Below are 21,827 nucleotides of genomic sequence, written 5' to 3'. Positions count from 1 at the left end.
TTGATTTATTTTATAATCTGATGTCACACATGAACACGGCCTTGTGATTTAAATTTATAATTTAGTGGCTCCAATTGTGAATGTTAAAGCGATCATTCTTATGTGTTGATAAATAGAATTCAGCTAATCTAAATAAGGTCGATATAGTTATTGTGGTTTAGCGATTGTTACGATTTTTAATAAAACTTGTGAAAGCAATGAACATACACATAGGACTATGAATTTCTAATACAAAGTGCATCTCGGCCGTGTCGTTTTTGTCTGCGCGGTATCAACAGACTGTGAGGTCCGCTTCCTGCGCTTTCAAAACATCGGAATTGTGTAAACATCACTCAACAATATGACAATAAAGTGCCGTATGTCATAGTAACATTTAAACAAAAAATGACATTTATCACAATGACATAAAGTTGAAATCACATTGCAGATGATGTACAATACAATCGACACAGTCAATTCGGTTGAAGTGTGAGCAAGTAATGGATTGGCCGATTGTTGTCCGCGCGGCTGTGGGTGGTCATTTCAGGCAAAATGACTTGTAAAAAGAATATAAAGCTTTTATACTTTCTTATGCATACAACACAGTCCTTACAATATTTCTCTATTGGTCATAGTTATCGCACAGAGGTGGCATAAATTATTGGTTTACATCCGCCGGCGTCCGGCTGTTATTTAAATCTGTTTCACTAAATGTACGAAGCTAGTAATGAAACGAAACACACCTATATATCTGTGCAAATTTGTTTGAAAAATTATCCTATGGTGTGAGTTTAAGTCCGGAAAAATGACTGTCGATGTACTGGAAATAACCATAATAAAATAATAAAATTATTGCTTTATTAAATGTATAAAATGAGGCAATAAAAAAGTATAAAAGTTAATTCCAAAAATAAAAATGTAGACCATGAAAAGAAAAGTTATTTTATTATCATATTTACGTATAGCATTTATTAGAACACTTAGGGGAAATACCAGCACAAAAGTCATTACGGGCTTTGCCACCGAGTGCCTACGGACTATAAAAATAAAATATGCTTATCGCAAAAGCAATAACAACGCCTTAAGTCAGTTGTGTTTGAACAGAAATGTGTGACAAATAAAAGCGTTGATAGCGCTCGGCTTTTATATTATACACTAGTTGAGACCTTCGTCGTTTGCTGTTTGATTTTATATCAACGAATAAATTGTTTCATTTAAAAAATATTGTTGAACTTGATTTCTTTGTTTTACTTGGATAATAGTAATCATGATTATTTTGAACGAGAGTTCTTCAATATTTTACGTTTCGCCATTATGTACCTACGAATTTAGGTTTTGCATTTTATTAAAATGACATAGCAATTATACTGAAAATTGAAAAAACGTCTTTTAATTGACATTTACTCAAACAAAATTTCGTTAGTTAACATTAAAAATTACATCTCAAGAATAAAATGCAATGCTTTACATTACAAGTGTAATTCCGAGAGTTTCATATAGATATCAGCGGCCGGTGTCCGTCTGTCTGTGCATTATCTCCGCTCGTATTTCACCGTCCGTCGACTCGTTTTATTTCTCTACGTTTTAACAAGAAGCGCCGACTTTATCTGTTATGACTAGTAAATTGAAGTGTAAACTGCTGTCCTCGACGTGACTGCCTCACAAATTATGTAACTTGTTTTTTTTGTTTATGAAAGATTTTGAAGTCAACATGTCCACTAAAAATTAATAAAAGTCCAAAGATATTTAATTTGTTAGTTATTTTATTAATAAGCGTGTTGTTTACAAAACAAATCAGTATTCAAATATTTTGGTGATATTCACCTATTGCATATTGCGATGTTTTTTTACATAATAGACCGAAGTGAACTTAATCATACTTCATACTAATGTTATAAATGCGAAAGTTTAGATGGATGGATGTTTGTTAGAGATTGTAGCGTAAACGGCTGAACGGATTTCGATGAAATTTGGTACAGATGTAGAGTATAGTCTGGAAGAACACATAGGCTACTCACTTTTGTTTTTTAATTCCACGCGAACGGAGTCACGGGCGAAAGCTAGTATATTTATTAAAACACGAACTTTTGTAGCACGTTCTTTGTCCAAATTCTACATGAAAAATATGTATTGTATACAAGGTTAGTAATATTTATTAAGTCATTGTTAACAATAACGAGCGACGAAACACGCTCACCATTTCAAACCCCCGCAATAAAGTTAATTTATTTTAATTATTAACAGTATAAAATTTTAGGGTTAATTTTTAAGCATATAAGCAATTTGAAACACGATTAGGTTATAAATATAAGTACACCTCTAATAAAGTAATTGGTTCCGTTCCTTACGAGTACAAATCACGAAAGCCTCAATGTACACAAGTCCATATAAATTACTCAACAGGGGACTTATTGTAATATTTTAATAAATTAGTGTAATATACCTAGACACATTATAAATGAAAAAAACTTTGTTTTAGTTACAAATGCGCCTAAAAACGACCTTAACGTACATCAAGCAACAAATAATCAGAATTTACTGAAAAATTCTGATAAAAATTAATTATTTCAAAACAATCTATGTTTCCGCCGCTCATTTGCCCTTCTCTTATAAAAAAATCGAGGCAAACCAAAAAATATAGTGAATGCAAGGAGGTTACATAATTATTAATAATGATGGACTAAACTTCAATAGTTCTATTTTATAAATATGTTCCAGTTTACAATTTTTCATCCAAACTTATAAAAGTACGTTGAAAATGATGAATAACATTGGCTCGTATCTTATCGTTGGAGCCACATCAATAAATTATTGCTAAGTGAAACATAAACGATAATGTCAATCGAGTAAACAGGAGCCCCCTTACAATTGTACAAACACTGACCCACCGGTTATTAGGGCCAACTTTATGTTGCCAACCCTAATTTATAACTACATCCATTCAATCTAAATGCAAACTTAACTGTTGTAGATAAGATCTAAATTTGAATAACGAACGTGAGTAGATGTGATGTTTTTCGTATCGCATTTAAAGGAAACGAGTTCATCCATCATCGGTAAGTGATCGATGAGGTCTGCCCAAATATTTGAATTATTTGATGTTTGAGCGCGGTGCGGTGTTGCGCCGCTGCCGCTGGAAGCACTTGCCACTGTCGTGGGGGAAATAAAATTATATTGATTTCACATCCAGTCCTGATGTTAACTTATTTATACTGATATGTTCAGGCAATTATTCAAAAACTTCAGTTCAAAATTTGATCGACTTAAATGACATACTTTTTACAATACATATTAGGTAACTGCGATCTTTGAGACTGTAATTTTACGTTGTATTTTCCCGTTAGAAGTCGTTAAATTTAATTATTTCTTTAGACCACTTTTATTTAATATCCTAAATAAATTTACGTAGAATAAATATAGATTTAATATCAAAATTACAAGTTCATCGGCGCTTTAAGTAAACAGAGTAATCACCTACCGGCGAAGTCGCGGGCAAACAGAGGCGCGCCGCAGCCGGCCCTGACACCGGCACAATATTGACATAGAATTTAGTTTTATCAAGGAATTGCCAGAGTTAATTTCATTGCGGTTGACGAATGTGACAGCTCACACCTTTATGTAAACACAAGCTTTCGCCTGCGTCTCCGTCCGCGTGGTATTTAAAAAAAACTAAAGTGAGTAGCCTATGTGTTTTTCGATACTCTTATCTACTCCAAATTTCATCGAGATCCGTTCAGCTGTTAAGACTACAAACTCTAACAAACATCCATACATCTAAACTTTCGCATTTATAATATTAGTAAGAACTAAGATAGTAACTCTTGTCACAGGACACCATAATGCTGTTTTAATATTAGACATATTTCATAACTCATTTGTTAGATATCAGTATCTTAATCAAAAAGATTCTCTTAATTATAAGCAACTAACTTTCACACGCGACTCCGTCTGTGTTAAATTTAAATAAAAGTGAGAAGCCAATGTGATATACATCTTTAACATTTTTCATCAAAATTCGTTCGGCCGTTTAGTCTACAAACTCTAACAAACATTCATTCATATATATAAACTTACGCATTTCTATTAGTAAGATGTACCAACACAGTAAACAGAAATCCTAAAGTGTGAGATAATGTATCATGAATTGACAAAATTTAGTCAGTATGGCATTACATGAAGAGCGGGTATATCAAAATTGAATACCCACATAGAACGGGGGGTGAGAATGCCCCCTGTACCCCCGGCGCCCCCCGCCCCGGTGACGGTGAATGATGACCCGCCGCGGCGGTGATTAACGACCCCCCATTCATCACGGCTGACGCGGCGTCGACGCGATTCCGACGCGACGCATTATTTTGATTGACAACTTTAATAAAACTGTTACGGTCGGATGTCGATTATTAGATTAGCTCCGGTCGACGATTACCTTGACAGCTTCATCAGGGAAAACATAAATATATTACCTTTTATTCCGGCCATTAGATTTATGTAATAGTCGAACAATTACTGTTTTAAATAAAAATTACGAAAGAAAAATAATGTGTATAATTTGTATATATGGGAAATTGAGGCTGTTTTAATTGTCTTGTTAAATTATTTTAAAAATTAGTGCAAGGTCATATAATGTCTTTCTGTGGTGCGTATCTGCCAACCGTCCAGTGGTGCGGCGTGAGTGATGACGATGGCCACACTCATCCATCATGTAGCCGGACAGCAGTGGCAGCCGTACTCTCTACTCTACAAACTTGCTGAAACTTCAACCTCCCCAGTAAGTACGCTTATTGAAACAAGTTACCTCACAGTGCATCAAAAATGTATTTATTTGTTACTCATTTCATACAAGAGTTTTTTTTTTTTTTATAATATGTTATAAATACATGTGAAAATTAAGTTTATTTTTTTAAATCGACACTAACAGACGCGGGCAACAGCTAGTTTGTTATAATTACTCGTGCATGGTTCATTAATCATTTGTATGTAATCGTATTAATTGAGAAGGGGCCAAACCGATCATTAAGATTTTTATCTATACAACTTGGTATCAACGCCTTGTAAAGTTTGATTTATGCCTTCTCTTCTATTATCTAGTTACAACAATTTTTCAACATATTTATTGAGGGCGTCTGCTCGCTTGTAACAAATGTAATAAGATGTTATTAACACCTATGTTAAAATATTATAAATAGTACGCGATTAAAGTTACATACAATTAAATACTTTGTATTGTTCGCTTTATAGTTTTTAATATCGAGATATACTTTTGAAGTTCATACATTCATAACGAGCTGTTTCGCCGCAATCGCACCGCGTTCTCGCCGACGACAGCGCATTACTTCCGGCTCCGGTTCCCGCTGTCACCTGCTGACAGCTACTAGTGTTGTACCCCTCAGCATAGCCGATGCTGTCGATAATTTATTTATCAAGCTTTCGCCCTTCACTCCGTCCGTGTGGTATTAAAAGTAAATAGCCCAGGTGTTCTTCTAGAGCTTTTTCTACATTTTTGCTAAATATTATCGAGATTTTAGCAGTTTAGGCTACAAATTTTAAAAAAGATCCATCCTTCAATCCAAAAATTCGCATGTACAATATTAGTAAGATAAACGTACCAATTACACAACTATTATAGCCAATTATTTCACTGTATATAATTTGTTGTTTACTTGATCTATTCAACAAATGTACAATCCCGGTAAACTTTAATAGTTTTCTTGAAAAATGACAAATGTGATATTTTCAGTTCTTAGAACTTTTAGAATTGTGCATATTCGATATATTTTTATCGATATGATGTGGCTTCCCTAGTTGATTGATCTGTGACAGAGGCGTCAATTAGGAGGAAAGTGCAGCGCGGCTACTGCCTCAATAATGGTCTATTTTTGCACTATAATAAGAAACGAAATCACTTGCTCTCGATTATGATAACATAGAACTTTTAAATAGTGTTCCAATGTGTTACTAGCGCCAGCTAGCGGAGCATTTAAGAAACGTTTATTTAGTTGCGTAAAATGTTCTTGCAAAGTTACTCATTGCAAAGAATTATTGCGACGTCATTGTCTCGATTAATCGTATTCTACGGTTCTTTTTGTGATGCATTGTACTGAAACACTGGTTTATCTCGCTACTTGCTAGCAATGCTTGCTGTCACGTCACCGTCACGCCGCAATCCCGTAGCCGTCACGTCGCCGTGGCGTAGCACGCTGAATCTGACACGCTCTTGTCACTTTCTGCGAGCGACATGTGTTCAACTTTTACACCTTGTTACGGAATGTAACCCTACATTTGAATTTTTAAAGCGAAAAAACACTGCATTTCGTTAATAAGTTGTGAAATATTGTACAAATGTTAATTTAATTCAAATTCTTTACGTTATGTTGCGTCTAAAATGGAAAATGCTTTGTAATAATTTAAATGCAAACGATGGATAATAAAAATAAGAATAGGCGGTTTGCGGTCAAATAATAAAATAAATGGCCGGACACTCCATTGTGTACACACCTTAAAATCCTTTGATTATAATAAAAAAATATCTTATCTGTTAATAAATCGTAAAAAGTGGGTCAAGAGAAAGAACCGACTAAAATGTCGAATCAATAATAAAAACAACACCCACGATAAAAACTCACAAAAACACAAATAACAGTTAAATTTAACGACGTCTAATTTAAATTTTTAACAGATTCACAAAACAATATTGACGACAGATAAATTGATTAACTCGGCGATTTATTGGAAACGCACTTTCACCAGTGACGTCACAGCTTTGGACAGTCGCGTACACAATTCCTCTTGTTACAAATGCAATGTCAAAGTCAGTTTTACATCGCTGTTAATGTACATTTGTGTCCGATAAAGCAATTTTGATAGTAGAAGCAAAAGAGTTTTCATTAACAGCAAATATTGAACAAGACAATAACGCGCGGAAAGCCGTAGTCTAGTATGCGTCTAAATCTGAAACTAGACATTAAATGTAAATGTATCCACTAAATAAGAATTTCAATATTCGCTTTTGATGGTTGATTTATACACGCGCGGCGCACGACGCGGGAGTATTCATCTAAAATATACAAAAACATTTTTTTAACAACAATCTATAAAACATCGATAGACAATTATGAGCTCTAACACTAGCGTTGGAAGGCGGCAAACATATTTAGAAACTGTAGAGCGTATTCACTAAAAGTGACAAAGATAAATTGATTAAAATTACAGTCATTGCATTGTCAAATTGTTATTCATTATTCATTCCTTACTATTTTAAAAGCGACTGTAATTAAATAGAGCATTGAGCACGAGAGACAATGTAGAGATCCATCATGCACTGAAAAGCTTGTAAAAACTTAATTGAGTATAACCTTGCATGTTGACAAATAATTGTCCTAAATATTTACATAAAAAAATTTAAAACATGCAATAAAATAATTTACTAATCCGCGGCATGGCGTGGGCTAATGTAAGTCAAGCGCACGTCAGATTAGAGCAGCAGGAATTATGATGAAGTGTTTGCGACGCCCGTGTGCAATAATGGCGACTTCACAAAACATGTTATTTACACATTTTGCACATGCTTTGTCACCTACAAATTATCTCTTCATACATTAATTTTATTCAGTGGTCAACAGCACTTATTGACGTTTTCCCCTCAGGCATAAAAAGGCAGAAGCAAATGCCCTTTTAATTGGAGTTTACATACAAAAGAGTTTATTACCACGTTATAATTGTGATTACATGAAATAATCAAAAACAACATTCCAAATCACCGCAAAACAACAGCGCGTGTAACAGTGCGAAACCACAAAACGCAAAACATCAACGGCCGCGGGAAAATGAAGGCTAAACGAAACAAACTTAATTTACAGGACACTAAATGAAACTGATTCCTACGCCGCGGTGATACAGTCCACATTGGCGTTGAAAAAGTCGATTGCGGCGCCGACAATTAGCTAATTACCGGCCGGCGTGACACGATGTCAGTGTCACACAGCGTGACGCGATGTCAATGTCACGCCGCGTGACACGCCGGCACGTCGCTCCGAGCGACAACTTTTCGACGCTGTCCGTTGTCGGGTTGTAATAGCACGAAGTAGGGTTGGCGAATTTTGCTGTTAACTTTTTTCCTAACGTACAAAATTATTTATACCACAATAGTTTTGTGTAAATTTCATCATTGACGAATATGTAATTAATGTTATAGAACTATTACTCACAGTGAGAGACACTTAGCATTAGTAATTGATATAATTAATTCGCGTGCGTTGATACTGAGAGTTACAGGGGTGTCAACGCGGCAGCTATGCGATGTCCGTGTTCTTGCGTGCCCGCGTCGTGTCCTGTTTATTTACAAGCTTGCGTTTTGTTGTCGACGGACTTATTGATTTATGCACCGCACTGTACCGCACCGGCTACGAGTACAACCACTGTCAGTTTCAATTCAGTAAAGTCGTTGCATAACTGTTGACGTTTATCAATAAAATAAAATAAATTTTCGCTTCGGAACAAATCAAATTGAGTCGAGACTTTGGCAATTTAAACATGTCAAAATAAATCACTATTTAAATCCGTAAAATTTACACATGTCGTATTTTTTAATAAATTTAAATATGAAATGAGTTACTTAATAGAGAGTCATATGTAATATAACTGTTGAAAAAATAAGTCTTTTTAACTTTTTTTTGTGCTTTAAGTGTTGCCATTTTTACTATCAACGTTGACAGTCAGTAAATTGGTCAACAGAGATAAGTGAAAAATGCATTAGCCGTGTGGGCGATACATTTCGACTAATCTAGGCTCAACATTTCTAGACTTCAATAAATATCCGCTTGCATAATGCTATCCAGATCCATTAATATCTACCCACAGCGGCCGCACCGCACTACATTAGACAAATTGATTTTTGTTCTGGATTCATTTGTTATAATGATAAATTAATGCGCTGCTAGAAAAATCTTCATATACATCGACATTGATTAATGCGAGATTACAATAGATTAGAGTACGAAAGCGAAAACTTGCACGTAACAGTCTGAAACTAATTATTATTCAATGATTCAAATGGCCTTTTATAAAATGCTGTTCTGTCTTCTTTCTTCCCTTTCTGTACGTGACGTAACAAAATATTTTCCTTGACTATGAATCTATTTGGAGACATGAAAGGATTACCCCGTTACGCTTAATCCTTGACCCGCGTCAAGCTATGGAACACGACGTTGGTGGCCACTGACCACTAATCAGTGGCCATTGGTCACTTACTACTGGCCACTGGCCACTCCTAGCACAATGCTGAATGATTGACGTACAGTAAAAATGCTATTTTATACCTTATTAGTGAAGGTCATTGTAGGGTCAATGTAACACCATGTGCTTGTAATGTGACAGGCCTAATTCGCGGTATCGGAATGTCAGACTTGTTGATTGTAATTTCAACAAGGCAATTTAGAGTTGTAATTTAACAAGGTGAGAATTTGTTTTGTTGGTACCACATTTTCGTAACAACTAATCGTTCGCCTTAAAGATATATGCTTGTTAGCACACGTTATTTAGTTGAGTCATGTTAGCACATGACTATCAGTTGTATAACACAAACATTTTACACATTTATAAATAAAAAATCTTCGAATCTGAATGCTAACCGCTCGTCACATTCTTGGCACTAAACACCAACAATTTGCAGATCGCCTGTCAAACTGTCACCTCATATGCATTGGCTGCGGAAATATTTGGCAAATGTTGGCAGAGTACAACGATGTTTGTACAAATAATGGCCACATTGACCATTAGAGCGACGCCAACGCCAACGCCAACGTGGAGCGGCGCGGCTCGTCAATCATCTGCGCGCATTAATCTTGTGCAGACAACTTGATAGATCATCGCGCTGCGCCCGCGAGTAAGAAGCTAACTCTGCTCTACGGATACGGTATGTTTGTTTATTATTGCATACAAACAAAATGGGTTAATGTTGAAAAAATTTTGTTTGCATTTCGATTTTTGTGCCACAGATTGTAATGTTACTTTATCAAGAAGCTTTTGAATGTCCTCTGTCATACTCGTAGACGTTTTCATAGAAGCATTTAGGCACAAGACTGCAATCTCTGTGCCTTTCATTGCAATTGAATATGAATAGACGAGGATTTTCTTTTAATTCTGGACTTGTTTTCATTGAAGGCAAAGTTAGGCTTTGGAAATGTCCATATTGTCATTCATTTCTTATTTCTCGTAAAACATTTATTTTTTTCCTGCACGAGATTGTTGGAAGCTAAACGGTGTCTTACGTGAGTTCTCATCCAAATATCATAGAGTTCTCAGTAGCGACGCCCTCTCGGGGATCGCAGGTAATAAATCGTGTTAAACAAGTAGGTTGAGCCGTTTTATCAAAGTCAATCGGTAGTGTAGTGCGCCGTGAGTAATGCCGGCCGTTTGGCGCGCCCGCGGCCCGCGGCCCGCACCGCGGCTGACGTGACGCTGTTGCCAACGTGACGCCGCGGCTGACGTGACGCTGTGGCCGACGTGACGCTGTGGCCGACGGGACGCTGAGCCGACGTGTTGCCCGAATGTGTTTCTATTGTTCTACTATGATTAACGTGCTAAGGCAAACGATAATCGAACCTGTGAAATAATTATCTGTTTTGAAGAGATATATCAATTGAATGTGTACAATTTATGAACATAGTCGGTGCTATTAATTTAAAGTAATACAAAATATTTTGTTTGCACAAAATTATTTATACTTCATGGAACTTTTTAAATGTCTATTTTTATTATAATAAATACGACTCCATCATTTATTTGTTAAACGCTTTTTTTTTTCAATGTTACAAAAAATGTATTTTATTCGTTGACACTGCATAAAATTGCACAAGATCTTACGAAACATCAACAGGTCACGATCTTGGCAAAAAACGGTCCAGCAATTTACGACAAAAACCATAAAAATTGCTATTTATTTAGTAAAATGACCCTTATCTGTTTGGTATAAGGACTTTAAGAAAATAGCAAAGTCGTTAACGAAGATGGTGAATAGAAACGTCAATCAGAAGTTTTTGCTAGTTTCCCAGATAAATGCGCGCCTGTCGACGTGTCAAGTCAGTTCAAGGGTGTTCATTGAGTTTACTTTTTTCTAACATTCTAGCGACAACAGAGCTGCCAGTTTTTACGACAAACAAAAAAGACACGCTTTCAAAATTAATTGCTTTGGACAAGCGTAAAGTTGTGAATTTTATCATTTTGTCAAAGAATATACAGGGAGAAATGGTAAACTGTTAATTTTTTATTCTATACATTAAACTATATCTAAATCTAATCTTAACTCACATTAGATGGTGAAGATTTGATTGTTTTTTTTGCATTGAAGAGGCTCTGAAACTACTGAACCGATTTAAAAAAAATCTTTTGCTATTAAAAAGGTAATTACTGAATATCGGCTATATTTTACATTAACGTTAACAGAATGAATATGACCGAAAAGATATAAGATATTATTTACGACCAGTCGAAGCTGGGGCGACTGACTAGTGTTTAAAACTTTGACATACAATTTGTATATTATTACAATTTGTAAAAATCACAGATATCCAAATATTTATATCAATCTGTTCACAAAATATAAAATAGCGCGTCATAAATCCGGCGTGACGTCATTACTCACGCTCACTGCAGATTAAGCATACTGTTATAAATTTAAAACTTCAAACAATATCATGATTTACTGATACTATTCCTATGAAAAATCACCACAACTTGCATCAAACATGGTATCTAACATATTTATTATTCAACACACGCTTTGCAAATGTACAAAAAACATTCCCATCATTTATAACATAAATCAAAAGAAATCGTTATTTTTCTTGTCATAACACAAATGTGACAAGAAATCAAACCGATTGTCAAATAAACTTAAGCAACCTTTTTAACATGATTCAAATATTGCCCAAACACGAACATAATTGAGGTCTCGTCACGTCAGCTGTACAGTGTAATTGCGCGCTACGATGTCGATTTACAAAGATTATAGCTTATAAATCATATTTATCATAATCATCTATCAAATGGTAATCGTGTTTAGAAATTACGAATAAAAAAATGCAACAAACAAACATCCGTATGCTTCAGTCGTCGCTGATTGATGACTGCCACAATCGTGAAGACACGACCAGTGTATGAAAAACCGTATCCGTTGAAGTACACGCTGCTTTTTCGCCCTCAATGAGCGCGCGGCGGGCGGCGGGGGGTGTCATCTTGTAGTGGACGTTGGACTCGATGATAAATGACTGGGAAGATAAACATGGCTACTTTATTACAGGGAAGCTTTATGATTTATTCATGCTGCTGCGAGCTGCGAGCTGTGAGCTGTGAGCTTCGAGCTGCATGCGCTGAACGAGCTATTGTGCTGTTCACAAAATCATGTATAATTATGATTCCTCGAATATGCTTCAAATGTAATTAAGATATAGTGCTATGACTCATAACAGGCAAGTTAGAAAGATAATTTATAAACATAAAAAAACGCAACACGAAATACGATCTAATGAAAATTCATCAGTTCTACAGTTTGGTGTCCCGTTTTGTTTTATTTTTAATTTCAGAACGTAAATTCGATTCAATTAATTTTGAATACGCAATTTAGAAACATGCTATAGCATAAAAGTAAGATATTAGTTCCCGTAAATATGTATTAACTTACCAAATTATTTATCAAATGTTATAATTAAACCTATTTATAGATAACAATAATTAAAACTAGAAAAATATAGTACAAAGATAACGTTAAGTTCAAATAGACAAGGAAATGATTTGTGTATAATCTGTGAGATAAGATCTTGGTGGCCCGCGGGGGTCGGGGGGTCGGGGGGGGGGGAGACACGTTGTTATGTTGGTATTCAAATTAATGATATAATTAAGCTGTTACACGGACAGACGGACGTCTGAAGTAAATCTATTCATTGTATAGAAAAAAAGCATTGATTTAAAACATTTAACAGTGGTAGTGCCCGCTTTAACATCTTAGCACTGCAGGGCCGGCACGCCCGGTGTAATACCACGACCACACAGAAGACAGACGTGAAATGGAAGCAATTCCGTGTTTCGTCTGATGAGTGTGGTGCCGGAGGCCTAATTTAAGTCCCTTTCTCTTTACCACCCTTTTCTTATAGGGAGAGGTTGGGAAGAGGAAGTGGATTTGACGGTGGAGGAGATGCATAGGAAGGGGAAATATCCTCTTTTAAGTGCGTCTCCTCGTCTATGGGCAGCGGTTGCTTCGCCATTTTGGGGGTTTCAGGTGGTCGCTTGCTCGTTTGCCACCTAATGTTATAAAAAAAACATGACGTTTTGAAAAAACCTTTTTTACGCTTCTAAATTTATTTTTAATCTATTTTAAACTAAACGAAGTAAATAAAAATATAAATAAATAACTTTATGATCAATTATCGAAATGTCAAAATGTACTTTGCTTTGTTTAACCTCATTTTATTCCTCAAACACGTTATCTCTGTGAGTAATCGATCGATCATACATTAATCTAGTTCAATTAAAAAAAAACGTAATATTATTAGCGAGCATCGAGCATACGTGGTGACAGTAAGTCATTCATTATTCGCCTAATCAATATAAATCAAAATTTAATGCCGAATAATCAGCTTAAAGCGATTTTGTTGACAGTTATTGATAGAACGGCATTAACTTGATATTCTCTGAGATAACGGACTGACGTTACAATACCTAGTTTATGTGACTACATGTGCTGTTTCTATGTGTGACTTAAGGTTAACTCTTAACTACCCACAGGGAACTATTAAACTAAGAAATACAGAGCAAAAAACTAAAAATTTTCAGTTCCTCTGTAGTGTGCATATACACTGAAGTATTCCATAGTGTGGATTTTTTTTTGTGACAGAATGGCCACTGTTTGCCTTGAAGAGGCATTTACAGATTCACCGGGCTTGAGGTGGCCGAGCGCAGATGGCGCTTAGCCTAAACCTCGAAATCCATAGTGTGGAATTACTCTCTCTTCGTATCACATCCCTACTCTAATTCTGGCAACATTACTGTCGACTGCAAACACATTGTAAAGTCTATTCTATATCTACTTGTACTAATATTATAAAGATGAAAGATTTTTATTTTTGTATGTTGAAATAACTCAAAAACTACTGGGCCGATTAAAAAAAATCTTTCTTACACAATTAGAAAGCTACGTTATCAGTGAATAACATAGGGTACATTTTTTTATTATTTTTTAATTTCACGCGGACGAAGTCGCAAGCAATAGCTAGCGATGTATATGTATATTACTACACTACAATTAAATCTATTAGATAAAAACTAAATCTATAAATGATTTTAATACTTTACGTAGCTTTTGGATTACTTTATAATTTATCATTTGGTAATTTTTCCCACATGACGGGAGGAAATGTCAATCATAGAAAGCAGTCATGTTAGCGTTCATAACCCCCGTTAATGTTTATGACGTCATAAAATGCGTCACGTGTAGGGTTGCCAAATATTTCGGGATGTCACAAATATTAAGACACATAAAGTGTCCATGCCTTGTTACTACAAGAGACGTTTTTAGCTTCCAGTGTTTGTAGAGACGTTCCTGAACGTATAGTTAACTGAAAGTTGACATCCCTAGTGATTAGGCGCGGCTGACAGCGGGGAGCCTCATTACAGTCGCACTAGCTCTGCCGAGCCTGCAACAACTGCAAGATTGATGGCTCCAGTCTACAGAGTTGTTTGTCAGCGAACTCGTTTCCTTGATATATAATAGTTAATGCACTTACTGGCCGCATTAGCAAACTTGCTGATTCTTTGATAATTATCTTACAAGCATTAAGTATTGAGTAATAGTTATAGACTCGTTAAAGTTTAACTATTGAAGTTTTTTGTGTCGAATAGATTACATAATAAAGAAACAACTGAACTAAACATATGTAATTATTAGGTTTTAACATAGTTCAAGACACATTGGTAGCGGAACTTTTGCAAAGCGTTTCCCTAAACATCTGCCGCTCAGAGCCGTGCCATTAGCTATTGTAACAAAACTAATTGACTGTAATTTTGTATCATTAAGATTTGCCCCACTGACACGCTTACCTTATAATCAACATTCATTATCTTGGAGAACTACCGTGAGGTAATAGCTGTAGCGATCGCTTGACAACGCCCGCGGTTCGGGAAATAACATAGCTTGTAAATAATGCGACAATTATGGCTTTGTTTTGTTGTAAAAATACCCTAGATTAGTTACAAGATATCATAACTTTGTTCCTAATGTTTGAAACATTACCTTTTTGAAGCTACGTGTTTTGGAGCTTAAAAGGAACTATTAGACTTTGAAGACAACTCTGTAATGAATTCCTACATCAATTAAAAATAGGGACTTGGCAAACTAATTACTCTATCACCATAGGTTAAGTTTTAGAATAGGATAAGTGGTTACTAAGAATGTTAGATTACAAACAATTAATGGATTAACAATGTAAAGGTTACAGTTGTAATAGAACGATAGACTATCATCAACCTATCAGACGACCATTAGTGTGACAAACAATACCTAGATATTACCTTTGTAGACGAACACAATGTAAACAATATTCACGTAGCGTCACTAATAACTGTACAAGTGAAGTGGCTGTCAAAAGCAAGAACGTGTCATCAGGGAATCAGAAAGCAGTCGTTATACCGTCCAAGACAATCTGGATTCCCTTCAACTCCGCGGTGCGAGCTCAAATTACGTACAATTTAAATGGCTCGTTTGTCGGAGGTAGGGCGTTGAATTATACACGACGGTCCGCGTTAATGTCGGAGCAACGACTCTTTAATACCTCCCTGTCAGTGTACAGCGGTGTACGACGACCGACGACTAACAGACAACACGCTACAAAGTGACTATTGCTTCAGACATATCTTTTGTTTTTATTAGTAACATCAACAGAGTAGTCTGTGACACCTATTTTGAATTTCTTTTCTCATATTCATAGTCATTAAATACTAAATACTAAACGAATCCGGTAGTTAAACTATCTTATCATACTTATAAATGCGGAAGTTTAGATGGATGGATGTTTGTGAAAGTTTTTAGCCCAAATGGCTGAACGGATCTCGATGAAATTTAGGATGGACGTAGATGGTAGTCTGGAAGTACAATAAGACTAATTGATTGTGTTTTTTTTTAATTTCATGCGGACGAAATTATAATTATATTATTCCGAAATAAAATTACAAAAAACAAATACTGTTTCCAGGTTATTTTGTAACGAAACATGACATCTAATTTATGTCATGTCAACATACATAGCGTTTTTACTGAATATAAAGAGACGAGGCCATGTCCGACCCTCAGCGATTAACATAAAATGCTCGGGGCGGTTACCTCTATTCCATCCGAGCACGATAGATTTAATAGCAAGTATTATTACTTGGCAATCGTACATTTTGATGAATCAATGTAAATTTTTAATCAATAGTATGTTCTAAAGACCACTTTTGTATTGATAAACTTAGAATTTTCAAATGTTAGTGTTAAAATGCAATATTTAAGTCAGTTGTCATGTTATTTTGCTTTTAAACGAAGCTAATTAACTGAGTGGTACTGGTGTGTTCAGTGGCATACCGGAAGTGGCTGTCATAATAAGTCATTTTGGCGCAGACGGCGACTTCCGGCGAGTGTCACCGCCAAGCGGACTGCGGCCAGTTAGACGCTGCCATTTTGTCTCTCAATCAACGGAGACATAATTTACTAGCAATAGGAATGTCAATTACTGTCAAATGAAGTCATGTGAGTTATTTAGTGTGTTAATTTTAGACTGTAAAATTTAGATTTCTAGTTATTTTGCTGGCATCGTAGTATTGAAGTGCCAACGTATTTATATCTTTAAATCACGTTTCAGTATTTAAGTAAATTACAATCTGATAACAGCTTACATCTCTCACTTTCGTTTATCTTGAGGTCTTCTCCGAAATTCTATACACACCCGCACCGCTAAGGTTTCTTCGTCGGCAACTAATTTATATGCGTTGTTAACCATCGACCTGTCGATTATTCATATTTATGCTTTTGCCGCGGGCAGGGGGCGGCGGGGAGACGCGGCTGAGGGGAGGGAGTTCTCTACTCGCTGGACCACAAGATTAATGCTGATACGATTTAATAAGAGCTCGTTTGTTATAGACGAATGAATGGGATATTATTGAACTTGCAATAATTATTCTGCATATCGTTTGTCATTTTTAACGCCAGAGAAAATCGTTGTTTTAATGCTTCAGAAAAACTGTTATAATATCTAAGCTAGTGTATAGGCTTAAATTTAACTGTAATATTCTACTTTAAAAATGCAATTTTTATTCAGATCCATAGATAGACAGTCAATAAAATGTTAAAATACCACTGACCTGTGGCGCTAGCGTCGCGGCCACAGACCACACAGGACGCTGCCCGGTCCCGCAGCGCGTTGTCCCTACACAGTGCTGACATCTGTTATTCTCCAAAGACAACTGATACCAGCCAGCCGGCCTAGCTACCTTTGATGAGTATGCGATCGAATCTAACTCATGAATATTTCGCAACACGGCCGCTGTCAATCTTTAGTTTCGTCCTCTTACATTAAAATACTGTTTGTAAACAAAATACCAATACTTAAAGCTTGAATTTTTTAAAAAAAGTTTATATTTCTGTCTTAAAACTATTTTTTTTATCCGAGTATCAAACTAGTTTGGAAAAATTGACTTTATTTGTACACACTTTTCTTGAAGAACTTCATTAGGCCTGAAGGGAAGGTCTCTTTTTGTTAAGAATCTCTATGTTATAATAAAATTCAACTAGTCTCGTCGATATGCGAGGTACTTAGATATAGGCTACACGCCCAACACTACTGTGTTTCGATAATCTGCACCATTTGACACTAGATCGCGCTGTCGTCGCAGTCACGAACACAACTTCACAAAAGCTTTGCCACAGAGTAAGGAAATTCATTTCTTAGCGTAATGCTTTTGTACGAAGAAATCACTCTGTTCTTCTCTACGTTTGTTACGTTACTGTCTTTACAATTTACTACTGTAATCAAATTAATATTTTAATGATTTTATCAAATAAAGTTTTCCCTTTTTAAATGTGTGGGGCGAATGTGTGTGATAAGTTGGGAGTGGGTCAGCCGTGCGGTTTCGGGCTAGGCTGTGGCGCGCCGGACGCCGCGCGACATAACTCCTCGGTATCGCGCCATCTGACGGCGCGCCTGTTGAAATGAATATTCGTGATAAATCACTGTTTAGCGGCCACCGTGCGCGGCTCACACAGCGACAACTGTAGAGTCGCAAAGTATAACCCGCCCCTATTTATTTGTTACGATAAAGTAAATAATATCAAACAATTACTAGAAAGAAGTGTTTCTTTTTCGCGAGTACGCTGTATAAAGTACACAATAATGAATTAATTACAAAATAATATAGTGACATATAACTACTTACCTACTATTACAATGGCTTGTTAACTGCTTGATATTAGTAGAATTGTGAGATAACAGCTCAATTTTACTAAAATAGTAATCTGAAAGAGATAGAACAACTAGCGACTCTAGGGCTCTCGCTGTTCCGATGCGGAGGATTTAATAACATTTTCCTCGGCGTTTCACGTCGGTTATTATGTCTCGTCCATTACGATTTTATTATGCTAATGCCGGCTGTCTCCGCGGCGCGGCGCGGCGCTGCTGTGCTAGATTGTCTGATTTATCACCGGTTGTTACTTATTAAGGTGCATTTAGATGGCCAACTAAATTGGACAGCCTCGGCCATTGCGACGGCGACCATTCGAATAATTGAGTTCTTACTTACGAATACGACCTTGCCTATTGAGTATTGACGTCCAGTTCATGCCTTCGATCAGCTTCCACTATTATTGATGGCGTGCCCGTTTCGAACTATTGTAATAATGACGCGATCAATAGCACTTTATTGCTTATTATGATGTATTACTTTATCACAAACGTAAACATATTCAAATCATAATATACATACCTACGTAATTAATTAAATTTCATACTATTATATTATAGATGTCTTGATAACCCATAAGCATTAGTAATAATAATACAGTTATATTAAATTTAATTGAAATATTTCCAAAAAAATATAACTATACCATATAACTTTCACACAGGGATTAAGAAAGTCTTAATTACAAACACAATAATATAAATAGATATAATGAGTAATGTCGACTTTTATTAATATTTATTGTATATTAATAAGATTAGTGTCGAGGGAAACGTGAGCTTAGATCGCGTTTGAATTGATGTTATTAGGCACATGCTTTCTTAACACTGACACATTCGTGTGTATTTATTTACATTTTTACGACTTGCCCTGTCTATAAATTTTAGTAACTACAATAAAGCTGTGTGAAAAGACCGGCTCTACCGTAAACTGTGAAAACCGCAGTTTACGTCTGACGTAACCTTAACTAAGATTAACTAATAGTTAATAATGTTACTTACATTTTATCAATATGACCTCATTGGAAACCAATTCCTTAAAATAATGTTATCTTAAACCCGATCAATAAATAAATGTAATGGAATCGTTTTAACTGAATTTAATCTTTACGCTTATGATTACAGAAATCATTTTCCTAAAAGAAAAGGAAAACAGACAATACTATAAAGACGAAAATAGATCAACAATGATAACATTTACAGCACAATAACCTCCTAATAAAGATAACAGTTTGAAAGGAGTCCACACCCAAATATTTCAAAAGGCTATTATCGCATCATATAAATAAAGAAATAAAAACACGCCTATATTTGGTGTGAGATAGGGGAATTCCGATTATGTTTTATTATGCCATAATTTATATTTAAAAATATATGATCAATTCATGGAAGTGATACAACCTATCACGAAATTTACAACGTCTCGTCTGCTTATCGTACTTTATCTAACACATATTAAACGCCTCTGTCAAAACGTTATTTAATCGTATACTATCGGTTACTTTTATAGCAAAGTTCAAGATATAATTTGAATCATTTTAACCCATAACTAACACTAACATATATGAAGACATACAATTTTATTCTGTAGACATGACACTATTTAACCATTTAAGCTTTTATGGTGGACACAAGCAGCATTTATAAAACACAAAAATCATTCTTAAAACATTTAATTAATCACATTTAATTCCGTATAAAATAACAATATTTTGTACGTTTTTATTACAGTTATATCTAATAACATTTAATGCAAATGAATTCAAAGATTGTGATAATCAACTTACAAACATAAACATCGACTACTAAATAAAAAGCAGTCACATTATTGTATATTACAGCTTGATTAATCGACACGATGTTAAAGTATTATTTAAATGAGCTATCAATTTGCCACAGGCTACAGCTAAGTTACCATCAAATCATAAACCCCGCCCGTTTCCAATTAGCCTAGCAAATCATAAAAAATCAGCATTGAATCAAACGCATGAATTTACAAACCAACGCGTTATGTTTCTACTCTTTGTAAGGCATTCCAGAAGTTTGAAAGCGTCACCTTCACAAATTGACGAAGTATTACGCGTAATTTTGCAAATGAGTCTTTACGATTCGCCAGAGCAAATTAGAAATGGACGGAGTACACGATTTACCGGTGACAATGCAAGAACTTTATTGCCTTGAGAGCTGACAGGCTGTGTACGGCAATATGGCGTCGCCATTCAATGCTGTAATATTTATTGTAATGTCCGCAACAGCAACATAAATTACGTCCACTAATTAACACAGAACTTAATTATATTGATATCTTCCCACGTTAACAGATTTATATAACGTACGTAGGTTTTAAATTGTAAAAAAGTATGCTATCGAATGCGTAATTTTTAAGTCGTAATAAAGTTTAAAAATACTCTGTCAAATACTTCTCGCATTAATGAAAGGAAATAATTTTGTCAATTTCATGCTTCTTGATATATAGATGCTAAATCTACGATATTTAATCTATTTTCTTTTGTTGCCAATACGCCTACGTATGCATCATTACAGGGGTAAACTTTCGTGCTACGATTTTTTTGCTATTAAAAGCAAAAAAGAAGCCTATTTTTATCAAGACACTAATGGACTGTTTCCATTCCATTGTAAGGTTATCTGATATTATTACACTAATAAATTTTCCGTCGACACTAGATCACAAATAAAGTCGTAACTAGATCTCACTTAAGTGCTCATTGTATTGCCTTTGATTTATTTTACGAGCATACTTTTGCCGCAACCGAGACCCGATCGATTGTTTGTGATCGTACAATCATCGACACGTCATACACTGTTTCTTTTAAAATAAATGATTTATTTTAAACTCTATTGTATTGTGGAAAGGATTAATTTCCTTTGTAAGAAATAGCTGCTAAATGCGAACTAATGCCGGTTGTACTAAACACACTGATAACTTCTTTATGATTTGAAAATTGGTAGTTAGTGGAACGAACTACGATGGACCGTGACCGTGAGGCTTGCTTTGTGATTATAAAATGATACGTCTTGTCATACGTGATTGTATTATAATATTACGTTAGGAAAACTATTAAATTACCACTAGTGTAACGACATAATTTATTTCTTTGTAACTAAAAAAGCAAATTAGATATTTTAGTCGCGACAACATGAAAATATGATCTTGACTGAAGCAGAAAGGTCAGTAATTGAACAACAATACCAAAGATTCACAGCTATAGAAGGTGACTGTCGTGTTGGATTGGACATCATCGTAAGAATACATCAGAACAGTCCAAAGTATCACTATAACTAAAGAATTTATGTTACATTTCCTGTATAACATATGCCGAAGTGTTCCAAGTTATGTTATACTCTACGCCT

This window comes from Papilio polytes, unplaced genomic scaffold (genome assembly GCF_000836215.1).
Source record: "Papilio polytes unplaced genomic scaffold, Ppol_1.0 DF822511.1, whole genome shotgun sequence".
NCBI lineage: Eukaryota > Metazoa > Arthropoda > Insecta > Lepidoptera > Papilionidae > Papilio > Papilio polytes.
This window is presented reverse-complemented; position numbering follows the sequence as displayed.